The 14,284-nt window shown below is 42.5% G+C and overlaps 1 pseudogene; it reads left to right on the forward strand.

Annotated features, from left to right (window-relative positions):
• The first annotated feature begins 3,647 nt into the window (after window positions 1-3,647).
• Window positions 3,648-4,696, forward strand: LOC27206307 (annotated as a pseudogene).
• The last annotated feature ends 9,588 nt before the right edge of the window (window positions 4,697-14,284 follow it).

The following is a 14,284-nucleotide window of genomic DNA, read 5'->3' on the forward strand; positions in this document are numbered from 1 at the left end:
ATTAACCCCCCTCAACAACCACCTCCGCCTATGAAGCCCGCCCGGTAGGCGACATCAGCAAAGTGCCAACGCTGTATATATATATTGATCACGAGCTACCATGCCAGCATAGCCTCGTCCCCCGCTACCTGAAACTCTGTTGCACCCGATGATGAAATCGGCATGAACACACACACACACACATATTCACACATACTGCGTGGTGGCGACGCTCTCGACGTTGAAATTAACATGAACCTACACACACACATACACACTGCGTAATCGCGACGTCCTCGTCTAGACTCGCTATCTAGAACTAACGGGATCAAAAGCACTGCTGCTTGCCCGTGCGTATACATTAAGAATAAAGCTTTCATCATTCTTGATCTTGACACCAAACCGAGCAGTTGATTTATTTAAAGTGGCAAATATATATAACCTACATATATCATAAGTACACAATAAAGTCATTATTGACTCCCATCACATCAGCCTGGGCAGCAACTAACTAAGAGTAGAGAAAAGGAGGACCCCCGATCCAACGGAGGCACCCGTAACTCGCGCCTTGATGCGTTGTCTGTCTATTGTTTCTCCATTTTGTGCTGCGCGTGACTCGTATACTGCAGTAGTCTGTTCTGAGGATTCCATTTTTTTTGCTAGATCAGGTTTCCCTTAGGAATTCAGTCTGAACTGCAGAGGGATTTTCGGGGTTTTAAATTCTTGGAGTTGCACTCGAACTGATCGATGGGAGTTGAAATTGCGGTTCTGCCCGCTGAACTAGCGGACTTCGCGGCTGGCTTAGCGCAAGCGGGGATCTGAGAGTGTGGGCTTAGTTTGGGTTCTTTTTCTGGTGTCTTTTTGTATACCCCTCTATGGGCATACTCAGTTATGGTCGAGAAAAGGAGGCAAAAAGGGCCTGCACACCGCAAAAAACTGGAAAAGGAAAAGAACTACCAAACAACCCGTTTCTGGGTGGACAAGCCCGTCGGAATACAAATAAAAATAGGAAATGGAAAATTTGAAAAAAATCGCTTCAAAAAATAGCTGAATCTAGCTATTAATATTTTTCGAAATTATTAGCCAATTAAATAAAAGTTAAGCCAATCAGGTAAAAATCGGAATTGAAAAAAATTAAAAAAAAAAATTGTACATTAAATGAAAGAAAATAGCTGGAAAAATAGCTATTAAAAACTTCTTTTGCAGCAGCACTTAGCCGTTCTTGTAAACATCCTAAAGCCTTACCTATACAGATTTGACTGCTCTCTTTGAATCTTTTTTTACAATCTTAAGAATCCAAGAGCGAGGCTTTCCCGAAATACAAATATTGTTAAAATACTGAAGCTTCTCCTCAATCCAATTTTCATTTGGTTTTTAGTCTTAAGCTGATATCCGAATAAAGAAGTTCAATAAAAACCTTCGTTAAATAATTCTTCTTGGCGCTGTCTTTAGTCAACTGACGGGACATTTGTACAATTTAAATAAAAAAATATTACAACTAATGTTACTGGCGCAGTCGGTAGGATACAAAAAAAATCCGAAAAAAGAACTTTCGAGTGGAAAATAAGTTAAATTTTATAATCCAGTGCTCGAAACATTTTCAAAATAAAGTCGTGAAGTCTCTTCAACTTGGATTATAATTCCAATTCGGTTATCCAATAAAAAGTGGAAAAGTAAAATACGAAACAAAAAAAAACTTTTATAAAAATATGAAAAAAGAACAATACAGAAATTTTATAATAAAATACCAAAATTAAAAATTTATATTAAAAAAAGTGAAACTAGAAAACTTAAAAAAATAGCATTAAATCCAAAACAAAAAAGAAAAAAATTAAACACAAAATTAAAAATTTTACAATAAAAATATCACAACCAATTATTGCCGCACCCGAAATCGTTGCGCTGCGCGACAACAAGCTTGCCGAAGCCCGTCGGCAGATTAAAGACATTATTGTATTCAATGGTGATCCAGAAACCGTTCACTCCTTCGTCAGCAGAGTGGATTACTTAATTTCGCTCTACCAAAGCAATGATGCCCGACAACAGAGGATTCTACTGGGAGCCATCGAAGGAACTTGGACGGACAGGTTCAACGATCTTTTGGGCTTGCGTTATTAGCGATCGTATTCTGCTTGGGTAAAAGTTGTTATTGTTTGTGTTTTGAATTGAATCTATTGCTAATAGGGAGTCGGAACAGATAATAAATTTGCCTCTTAGGTTTTTAATAAGTTCTATTGCTTCTAGAATGGCGATTGTTTCGGAGGTGAGGACGGATGAATATGGAGGCAGTATGCCGTATTTCAAGACGTCTGTCTCCGTTGTAATGGCGAATGTTATTGTGTAATTAATTTTTAAACCGTCAGTGAATATGTGTGTTCGTATAATATTCTGTATTGACCTGGAGATATTTGTTCTTTCTTATGGATTCTGAGTGATGTGTCTATTAGATTGGAGAGGGTCCATGATGGCCTGTATTTATGGAGTTTTAGTGGTTTGTAGGGTAGATTAAGTTCTAGGCTTAGATTGATTGTTTGGTCTATTATTGGTGTTTTTTCTTTTTAGTTTTTTATGCTTGACGAACATATGAATTGGTGTGTTTTGGGATAGTTTGGCTATTTGAAGGTCTCGCTTCATTTCTAAAGAGAGAGTATTTGACTCGTAAAGTAAGTTATTTATTGTGGAAGAGCACTAGGCTTATATATATAGTATATAGTATAGTTATATAATATAGGTCATTCCTAGAACTTTTAAGGAAGTAACGGTAGGAATTTGGATGTTGTTGCAGCTTATCTTGCATGTGCAGTGGTGTTTTCTGCATGTTGGGTCATGCAGCCGCCAAAACTGTGCAGTAGACTAATCATATTCTTTAATATTATAAGTCAAATTAATCAGTGGTAGCAGTTGCGATGCCCATAGTGCAAACCGCTGCTCTCGCACGCATTTATCTGTACGGCGCTCATTCCTTGTTTGTTGTTGTTAGCCACCTACGTTAAGCTTGGGCGCTGCATTTCGGCTGCCTGCCCGCCAGTTGCCAATTCTTCGTGTTTCGGAAAAGACTAAACTTACGCATTCGATTATCGCTATCGTAGAATAATAACAATTCGCAAAATAAAAACTGTCGTTATAAAAGCAAACTTTCTTCGGTTTTATTATTCGCAACAGCTATTGAAAAAGCTCAATAGCTAAACACTGCATATGTGGAGGTGTTGGCATTTGGATGGGGATAGCGATGCCCCAGACTAGGACCCCAATTTTCTATATCGTTAATTAGGTTGTCAAAGCTAAAGTTTGTATTTGTGTTTTTGTTGACATTTTTTATAAGGAAGAAGTCGTCGGCGTATGCATTAAATTTTATTTCTCATTGCGCTGATTTTTGTTGTGGCGCAATCGAATTTGCTTGGAATTCGGGAGTCAGCATAATATATTCGAAAGTCTTTTTGGATACCACCAGCTATAGTCGCGCATTTTCAACAAAGAGCAAGCATAGGGATGAAATAAAAGAGGGACGAAAGCAAAGAGAGCAAACCGATAACAGTTACTCAGAACACACGCACAGCTGACCCAGAACCTGGCCTAACGGTAAAGTGATTGTGTCGTACAACAAGGGAAACTTGACAGCGAAACGGAACCGAAAGTCGCCTAAAATCGTAAAGAGAGTAACTCAGTCCGCCAACCGCGGGAGCCGAAAATCGAAATCACAGTCCACAAAAGCGATTCGCAAAGTACTATCTTGGTGCTACTCTTATACAAAATGTTCCAAGTCCTGCCCCGTCCGTCAAGGTCCACGTTTCACTGCATAGCGTCATCCGTGGTCACAGTCGTCTTAATGGCATGGGCCCGACCGCTGGGCGTGCTATTCCTGGACTACTTGTCCAGGCTTCCGCGTTGTGCCTACGGACGAGCTGCGCGGCAAGATGAACACCTGGCGGCAGAGGATCGACAACTGGCGCCACAGCAGTCCCAGCATGTTCTGCTTGGCCAGCAGCGGTTGCTTGGGCACCCTCGCAGTGCACGGTCACCTTATCTCCGGATCCACGCTGGTACTGACCATCCTGGTCGTCTCCGCACTAGTCTCCACCAAGTACACCCTCAAGCTGCTGAAGATCGAGGACAGGGACTTTCAGTGGTCGGACAAGCTGAACTACAAAAACTTGGAAGACGAGGACGATGACGATCGCAGCGACGATATACCGTCGGAGCTCCTCATTCCGGATGCAATACCCGAGATTGACGAGCATTCCACAGATGAAGACGAGGAATTAGCTCCGCTGGCGCCGAAGAGGCAGGAGAAGCCGCAGCCACAGGAGCAGCTGGCCAAAGAGAGCGAAGATATGAACTTCCGAAAAGGTCACTTCAAGCATGTCCACCACCTCCTCCTCGTCGGAGGAAAGCCTGTCAAAGGGGCTGCAGTTCCCCGATCACAACACCATAGATACCGCTGGCAACCCTCAGATAACCGCTGGCACGGATGTGAAAACGCAGGCTCAGGCGCTCCTGCGAACAGCGGGAAGCTCCTGTCCAGCCTTGTTTCCGGCCTGGTGCAATGGGGAGCAGGTGCTGCAGTCGGTACCAGCGATGGCACGGATGCAAGTCGAGATCGTGACCAGCAGCGCATTGTCACCGCCCTGGATTCGTTGGACGAGAGCGATTTTGAGATACTCCAATCGGATGACTTTAAGTAAAGATTGCATAAATCGGCGATCGGCTCGATTTGTCGTATTATAAAGCTAATGTCTTAACATAAACATGCATACACACATAGAACTTAACAAACCGACAAATCGATTCCCTGGTGGAGATCAGTTATATATTTTGCTACACACTAGTGCTATATATACATACATATATACTAAACTAATCATCCTAAAGTTAAGTCAAAACTTTTCCCCATTTTTGTTTTTCTGCCTCTTGCTTTGTACATTTTTTTGTTTTTATAACCCTATGCTTATTACTATTTTACTTTATGACTTTAGTTTGTATTTGTCCTGTGTGCGCTTATCTACTGACCACAAACAAAAGAAAAAACGAGCGACGGCACGCAACTTGTACATATAACACAGATCCCCTTACACTTACCTATATGTATGGGTTTATTTTGATGTCGCTGTGAGGGCGTTAGCTACTTATGAATCCAAATCAAAGATTGATTGATAAAAAAACAAAAAGGTGCAAATAAATAACGCAGACGAAACCATGAAGAGATTTGGTTCGGCGCTGTCTGAAAACGTATTCGCCATATAACGTGCACAAATCATTTCAGCGTTATACAAAATTAGAAGACGCTATCCTTTTTCTGGCGACTGCGCTGGCCATCATTTTGCGTTGTACAACATAAATGCAGTAACACACTTTCTTTGTATTCTTAATATTATTTGCGCTTAAAATACATAGTTTATAATTTAAATTGCAAAACAAAACTAAATGTGATTTTGTAAAAACAAAAACTAAAAAATAAAAATCATAAAGGCATATGATGTTAGATAATTTTGATTGATTTAATTGATTGCTATGAGGAATAGTATCACGGATATGGGTGAACCTTGGGAGATTCCGTTGAATAGGGGTAATGGGTTTGATGTATGCGGGCCAACGCGGAGAGTTATTTTCCTGTTACTCATTAAGTTTTTGATGTACTTTTTTTTATTTTGGGGCCCGTTATCCATTACTGCAATTTCTGGATTATGGAGTGCACACCTACTCGATCGATGGCTCTTAAAAAATCAAGAGTGACGAGGGAGGTGTGCATTTTTGACTTCGTTATGAGATAGTCTACATAGAGTAGACAGTCCGAAGTCAATTTGCCTTTTTTAAATCCGAATTGTTTGTCGTTAATTAGACTGTTATATGTCACTAGCCACCAGAGTCTTTTCGCTATTATTTTATCTATCGTTTTTGCTATACAGCAGTTGAGAGAGATGGGTCGGTATGAAGAAGTTTTAGTTTCGTCGGGTTTCGGTTTGAAGATTGGGATAATTAGACTTGTTTTGTAGGCTTGTGGTATGTGGCTATTGAATATTTCAGTAAATAGTTTTGTTATTCTGTTTTTTGTTGCGGTGAAACTATTTTTGATCATTTGATATGAAACTCTATTAAGACCTGGAGCACATCCTTTTAATATTTGTAGGGCTGAGCTAAGTTCGAGATATGTTTTTCTTCTGTATTTTGTGCTATTGGGGAGGGGGCATAGTGATGTGGGTTGTTTCGGAACTCCTCTAAAAAGTTCCACTCGCCGTGCAAATATGTTAGCAATTTCGTTGCTAGCCAATGTAGTCTCATTGTTTTCTGGGTTTGCGATGGCATTTGCTAACTGTGTAATAATATTTTGCAGCTCCCCACGTATTTTGCATAATTTCCACTTGCGAAACTTTCACCACACACACAAACAAAGAGGAACGAGAATGCAAGCGCTGCTATACAAAAATAAAGTAAAGTTAACTCCAACTCAACAAACAGAATATTAAATTTCAACTAATATACATTTTTTGAGCACATCCACTCTTTAAAGTCGAACTGGAGCCATCGAGTCAGAAAAACAACAAAAATGAAGTACATCCTATATATAAGCCAATATCCTATATATAACCATCCTATCCTATCTCGAGATCGTATCACACCAACAACTCACAAAGTAATGGAACCGACTACAACTAACATCCCTTCGTCTGCCAGTCAGCGAACAATGCCAAAATCTTCCCTTGCAAGTGTACTAAAATCAGGGATCCAAGTACCGACAGCAGTCACCTCCAGCATCCAGCATAAAATTCACCAAATAAATAAACAAGTAAACACACAAAACATGCAACAGCAGCCTATTGCCGTTGAAGCGATTATGCACCACTTTCTTAGTAATTGGCAAGAAGACTGCTTACAATGTACCTCTATAAACCTCCAATGCCATAACGGTGCTCTCTCTCTGGCTGCTGTCTATTGCCCACCTCGCTTCACAATCTCTGAGGAAAAATTCACAACACTTATTGACTCGTTTGGTGAAAGGTTTGTTGCAGCTGGCGATTGGAATGCCACGCACATGTACTGGGGATCTCGGATAGGAACCCTAAAGGAAAACAGCTGTACAACGCAATCATCAAACCGCAACTCAATCTTAACTATTTTTCCCCGGGAGCGCCTACATACTGGCCAGCAGATCCCATGAAGCTTTCAGATTTGATTGACTTTGCCATCACAAAAAGGATATCCCAATCAATGATAACAGCTGAGGCACTTCCAGAACTCTCATCTGTCCGGTGCTCCTTCATCTTTCAGCTACAACACCTGGAGCGACCGTGTTGGCTTACAAGCAATGGGACCAACTGGGCGAGGTACATAAAATATGTTTGTTCCCATACCGGTTTTCTAGCCCCCTGGAAGCCGAGCAAGACATTGATCAGTTTGCTGGTGATATAGAATCTGTGGGCACCGGTGCGAGAGGAAGATGAGCGCAACTCACGCTCTCCCGATTAATCTAACATAAGCAGAGAGACGAGCGATCGGGCTGGAGAGAGAGAGAGTCAGTCGATCAATGGAGTTGAATGCGAACATACGTATTAGAATAATCATTGTAAATTAATAATAAGTAATAAAACCAACTGTGAAATAAAGTGTATTGAAACGGAGACTAAACTACTGAATTATTACATTGGCGACGAGGTAAAAAAAAAAACAACAACTTATAAATTAATTAAAATAAGAAAAATTCAAAACCGGCACATGCTGAAATTAACACGCAACAGTCCCGTTAGTTTGTTCTTTTCGTTCCCTGGCGTTCTTCGTATATATAAGTTAACACAAGCCAACGTACTAGAACAGTTGGCTCAGTGTGCGAAATATGATATAAAAACGTCAAAAGTGCTGACCCGGCATTGGGCCGGAAACTTGTGCGCAGACGGCAATCACAGCATATTTGCGTGGCCGCTGCGATTCTTTTGTTAGCTTTAAGAATCATTTTTATATTTCAGTTCGTTTTGAAGCCTCATTGAATAAAGAGCACAAGCTCATATGAGAACAACTCCGGCAATAGCCGTTATTCTTTTATTAAAATAAAACTGACTGAGTCCCTAGGCCAGCAGTTAAGAAGGGTAGTCCCCCTTCCATCATAATCATCTTAATTGGCGCTCAACTAGTGGTAGGAACCACCACCCACCACCACCACCATCACCAACAACGCGCACACAGCGAGAAATTTACGAAATTTACGACAGCGGCGCGGGAAAAGTGAAGGGAATTAGTGATCAAACAAACACATACACCAGAAAAAATTATGTGAGTGGGAACCGATGCTAAATGCATTTTAAGTCTGCACAGAAACGTAAAATTTTAGTAATAAAATAAATTAATAACCAGCAGGTACACTGAAACATGGTCTCGTGTCAATGGGAATAAAAAAATAATATAATTGTTCTTCATAACAGCGCATACGTTCATTTGTTATTGTTGTTTTTTGTTTCCGTTCGATATAAGCGCGACATTCGACGCTGCAGTCTTTGTCTTTATTTTTTTTTGTTGTTGTTTGTCTTTGGTCAACTGCTACCCACACAGGCAGCTTTTGCATATCCGAGTGAATTGGACTGCTCATGCAGCCCACATTCTCACGGTACAGAAATAGTAAACCGTACTCCACAGACTCAGAGTCTGATAACGAAAATCAAGCTTCCCCCCTAAGATACGTAACCGCGAATCCCCCTGAAATGGCGATCGACCCAGAACAGCTCAAAGCTGTAATACAGGCAATACTTTGGCGGACGAAGCTGCCAGAAATGAACTCGCGCGAAATGAAATGTGTCAGAAAATGTCAGAAAAGAGCTGGCCAGCCAGTTGGCAACAACACATGTCGCGTCCACCTCAGCAGTGGCCCCGGTTATTAGAACATACGAGCCCATAGACATAACTAATAATTCCCCATGTAGCATGACTTTAGATGCCGTTAAATATTTGCCTGAATTCTCGGGATCACAGGAATCGTATGTTTCGTGGCGACAAGCGGCGATTGCTGCGTATCGCATATTCAAAGATTTCGACGGCACCTCTCGCCATTACGAGGCAGTGACAATTATTAGGAACAAGGTTAGGGGCGCGGCCAATAACGTTTTATCTTCGTTTGGCACTGTACTGAATTTCGATGCTATTATAAATCGGCTCGATTTCACTTACAGTGACAAGCGTCCAATGCATGTCATTGAACAGGACATGAGTACTTTAAGACAGGGGAACAACATGACCCTGTTACAATATTATGATGAGGTCGAGAAAAAACTCACCCTACTCACAGATAAAGCTTATATGTCCCACGAGCCATCGGTGGCAAAAATATTGTGCGAAAAGTTCCGAGAGGACGCCTTGCGTATTTTCATCTCGGGACTTAAACGTAACCTTACTGATGTGCTTTTCGCGGCAAAGCCGAAAGACATGCCGTCAGCTCTGGCCTTAGCACAAGAAGTGGAATCTAACCACGAGAGGTACGTTTTTGCAGCCAGTTTTGCAAAAAGTCAAGAAGACAAAGATCGCAAACCTGCTGCAAAAACGCAGGGTCGTCAACTTGACAGGTACGACCACCGTGACCTACAACATTATAACACCAAAAACCCATATTTTAGTAGGCAGCATAAGGCACAGGTGCACGCCGACCCGCAAAGTGCAAAAAATTACAAAGGCAACGGCACACCAGAGCCTATGGAGGTCGATCCATCGTTTTCCAAATTGCTGCGGCCGACCCAAACAAATGCCTACCAGAACAGAAGACCAGCCACCTCTGAGCGCACAGGCGCTGTGAGGAAACAACAAAAAATTAACTTCATTATGCAGAATGCGGAAGAAAACACAGGAGCGTATGCCGCCGCCGCCTCCAAAGCGGCATCGAAAATAGACGACGATGCCATTGCCGAGTATGATTCTGACTACGTCAATTTTTTAGGGGAAAGTCCCTGTTACCCGTCATCAGACGACGAGTAGCGGGGGTACCAATGAATTTCCTTTTAGACACCGGCGCGTCAAAAAATTTCATCCGACCTCGCAAAGAGCTAAAGAATATCCGCCCGGTGAACACCCCTTTCAAAATTCACTCAATCCACGGCACAACCACCGTTACAAAAAAATGCTTCGTCTCAATTTTTGATTTAAAAGCGACCTTCTTCATTCTACCAGACCTTACAACATTCGACGGGATAATCGGGGCCGATCTGTTAACACAGGCCGGTGCATCACTTTGCCTTGCTTCCGCCCAACTCAAGTGGGGTAAGGAAGTTGAGAAGATTTCATTCCATAAATGCACCGACGTCAACTTCACTAACGTGGAGTGCACAGATGCACCACCCTTGGCGAAGAAGGCATTTCTGGGGATGTTAAGGAGCCGAAAAAACGCCTTCGCAGATCCCAACGAGGCCCTGCCATATAACACAACGGTAGTGGCCACGATAAGGACGACTAGTGAAGAGCCCATTTACGCAAAATTATATCCATACCCAATGGGGCAGCAGATTTCGTCAACAACGAAATCCAAGACCTGCTTAAAAATGGCATAATTCAGAAGTCGGTGTCTCCTTATAACAACCCAATATGGGTGGTTGATAAAAAAGGAACCGACGAGGCCGGCAATCAAAATAGAGGATTGGTCATAGACTTTCGTAAACTAAACGAAAGAACTATCCCAGACAAATACCCGATGCCAGATATCTCCATGATACTGGGCAACTTGGGCAAGGCCAAATTCTTTACGACATTGGACCTCAAGTCCGGGTATCACCAGATCGTCTTAGCGGAAAATGACCGCGAAAAAACTTCCTTTTCCGTAAACGGAGGGAAGTACGAATTCAAGAGACTTCCCTTTGGCTTGAGAAATGCTGCCAGCATTTTCCAGAGAGCCATTGATGACATTCTCAGAGAACAAATCGGCAAGACTTGCTATGTCTACGTCGACGATGTAATAATCTTCTCAGAAAATGAGAATGCTCATGTCAAGCACGTGGATTGGGTTTTAAAAACCATAAGCGATGCAAATATGAGAGTCTCAGTAAAAAAGTCAAGTTTTTTTAAAAAAAGCGTTAACTTTCTCGGCTTTATAGTCACCAGCGATGGCACTACCACCGACCCAGAGAAGGTCAGGGCCATAAAAGAGTTCCCTGAACCAAAAACAGTATTTGAGGTTAGGTCGTTCCTAGGTCTCGCGAGCTATTACAGACGCTTCATTAAGGACTTTGCGGCCATAGCAAGGCCTATTTCCGATATCTTAAAGGGCGAAAATGGAAGTGTAAGCAGACATAGGTCGCGACACATCCAAGTACACTTCGATCAGGCGCAAAAAAATTCTTTTGAAAAACTGCGGAACATCTTGGCATCAGAAGATGTTATGCTAAGATACCCGGATTACAAGAAGCCATTCCATCTAACGACGGATGCTTCAGCCTACGGTATTGGCGCAGTTCTTTCACAAGAGAACCGTCCTATTACAATGATCTCGAGGACATTGAAGGATAGGGAAATGAACTACGCCACAAACGAAAGGGAATTATTAGCCATCGTTTGGGCGTTGGCCAAGCTGCGACACTATTTATATGCGGTGAAAGATATAACTATCTTCACCGATCATCAGCCATTATCATTCTCGGTATCAGATTCTAACCCTAACGCGAAAATTAAAAGGTGGAAGGGTCGCATCGAGGAGACGGGTGCGAAGGTAGTCTATAAACCGGGAAAAGAAAATTTAATTGCTGATGCCCTATCTAGGCAGCAAATTAATGCCATAGAAGAACAGGACGCAGAATCATGCGTTGCGACCATTCACAGTGAGATTTCCCTCACTCACACCATAGAAACAACGGATAAGCTCCTAAACTGCTTCCAGAACCAACTAGTTCTTGAAGAGGCCCGCTTTCCGCTGAAACGCTCTTTCGTTCTCTTTAAAGACAAGAAACGACATTCGATCAACGTCACCGATAGGGAGTCATTACTCAATGACCTTGCGGATACAATAGTCCCCAGGGGCGTAAACGCCCTCCATTGCGATTTGCACACGCTAGCAACGGTACAGGACGAATTAGTCCGGAGATTCCCGACTACAAAATTCTGGCACTGCAAAAACCGTGTTACAGACATTTTTGGGGTCGAGGAAAGAAGGGAAATCATATTAGCAGAACACAATAGGGCCCACCGGTCGGCCCAGGAAAATGTGAAACAAGTTCTCACAGAGTACTACTTCCCAAAAATGGCCAAAAATGGCCAGGACGCGCTAAGGTATAGGGAGAATGCTTCTCGACAAAACAAAGTCTTCGAAGTGGGCGAGAAGGTTTTGGTCAAAACTAACAGAAGGCTTGGCAATAAACTCACTCCCTTGTGTGAGGAAAAAACCATACAAGCAGACCTGGGGACCACGGTCCTCATTGAAGGGAGGGTGGTCCACAAGGACAACTTAAAATGACTCTCTCGCTTAATTTTAAATTTTTTATTATCACCAGCCATTTGGCAAACCTCCATTTAGTAGACATTAAGTCCGTTGCCAAAGGCGCGATGTTTTAGTTTTAGGATAAAAGTAATTGGTGATGGGATAAACCTTAGCGAACAAGAAAAAGCGACTAAAAAAATACATTTCCACAGGTGCAGAGTTTTCATCCTCCTCTCACTGGCATTGGTGTCAGCGCACATCACTAACTACTCACAGACAAGGTATATCCCCATCATAGATGGAGAGATCCTGGTGTGGGAGGAGTTCGCGTATGTGACCCACTCGGCAAATCTTTCGGAATACGTGCGCATAATAGAAGAAACAAGCAGCATGAACGAGATGTTTCCACAGTCTCATATGAGGAGATTGCTAGAAGTGGATATCTCGCACCTTCGAGATACGCTGGATTCGTTGAAAGTCCACCATAGAATCGCAAGGAGTTTAGATTTTCTAGGCTCAATGCTAAAGGTAGTAGCGGGGACGCCGGATGCCGGCGATCTAGAAAGAATTAGATTCACAGAGTGACAGTTGACACAATCAAACAATAGGCAAATCAGAATTAATACTAGAATACAAGATCGAATTAACCAATTAACAACAACTGTAAATCAAATCCTACAAACTCATAAAAATACCCAAATTGACACCGGCCATTTATACGAGACACTGCTGGCTAGGAATAGAATACTAATGATGGAGTTACAGAATTTAATGTTGGCTGTAACGCTGGCGAAAATCAATATTGTCAGTCCAAATATCCTAGATCATGCAGACTTAAAATCAATTTGGCTGAAAGAGCCCACAGATACCCCCATAGGGGATCTTATGTCCGCATCGTCCGTTAAAATACTACAATCCTCCAACATGATACACTTTATTATTAAATTTCCCAAAATAAAATTATCTTGCAAGAAGGTCACTATTTTCCCGGTCACTTGCAAAGGAGTTATGCTGCGGATAACTGACAACATGGTGGCAAAGTGTGGAGAAGAGGTCCATACAATCAAAGATTGCACCCCAACACCGGGGGCTACCTTTTGCCAACTATCAACGGAAAGCACATGCGCCAGGGAGCTACATGCAGGCGTCCTAGCGCATTGTGAGTCGCAACCAAGCGACCTACACCCACTTACCCGCGTCGGTGAGGGAATCATCATCATCAATGACCGGCCAGCCAGGGTCACGGTGGACAACGGAACAGAAGTCTACCTACGTGGCACACATCTCATCACCTTCAACGATCGTGTCGTGATAAACGCCACCACCTTCATAAATCACGACAAGGCCCAAACAAGAGCTCCAGGGGTAGCAAGTTCCCCATCATTGAATATCACCGCCAACAGAGATATTCTGAGTCTCCCCTACCTTCACCAGCTGAGTGAACGTAACTTGGAGTTCATCAAAGAGTTCGGGGGAGAAATTGATACTAACCATTCACATCGCATAATACTCATCGCAGCAGCGATTTGTTGTGCAATGATTTGTATCGGCATCACCTGTCTACGGTTCATCGGAGCGCGTAGATCTGCAATCCAACTAAACGGGATGATCGCTGAGTTAGGACCAACCGAGGACGGCCGGAATCTTGAAGGGGGAGTAGTTAACACAAGCCAACGTACTAGAACAGTTGGCTCAGTGTGCGAAATATGATATAAAAACGTCAAAAGTGCTGACCCGGCATTGGGCCGGAAACTTGTGCGCAGACGGCAATCACAGCATATTTGCGTGGCCGCTGCGATTCTTTTGTTAGCTTTAAGAATCATTTTTATATTTCAGTTCGTTTTGAAGCCTCATTGAATAAAGAGCACAAGCTCATATGAGAACAACTCCGGCAATAGCCGTTATTCTTTTATTAAAATAAAACTGACTGAGTCC

Source organism: Drosophila simulans, chromosome 2R (assembly GCF_016746395.2).
Source record: "Drosophila simulans strain w501 chromosome 2R, Prin_Dsim_3.1, whole genome shotgun sequence".
NCBI classification, from domain to species: Eukaryota; Metazoa; Arthropoda; class Insecta; order Diptera; family Drosophilidae; genus Drosophila; species Drosophila simulans.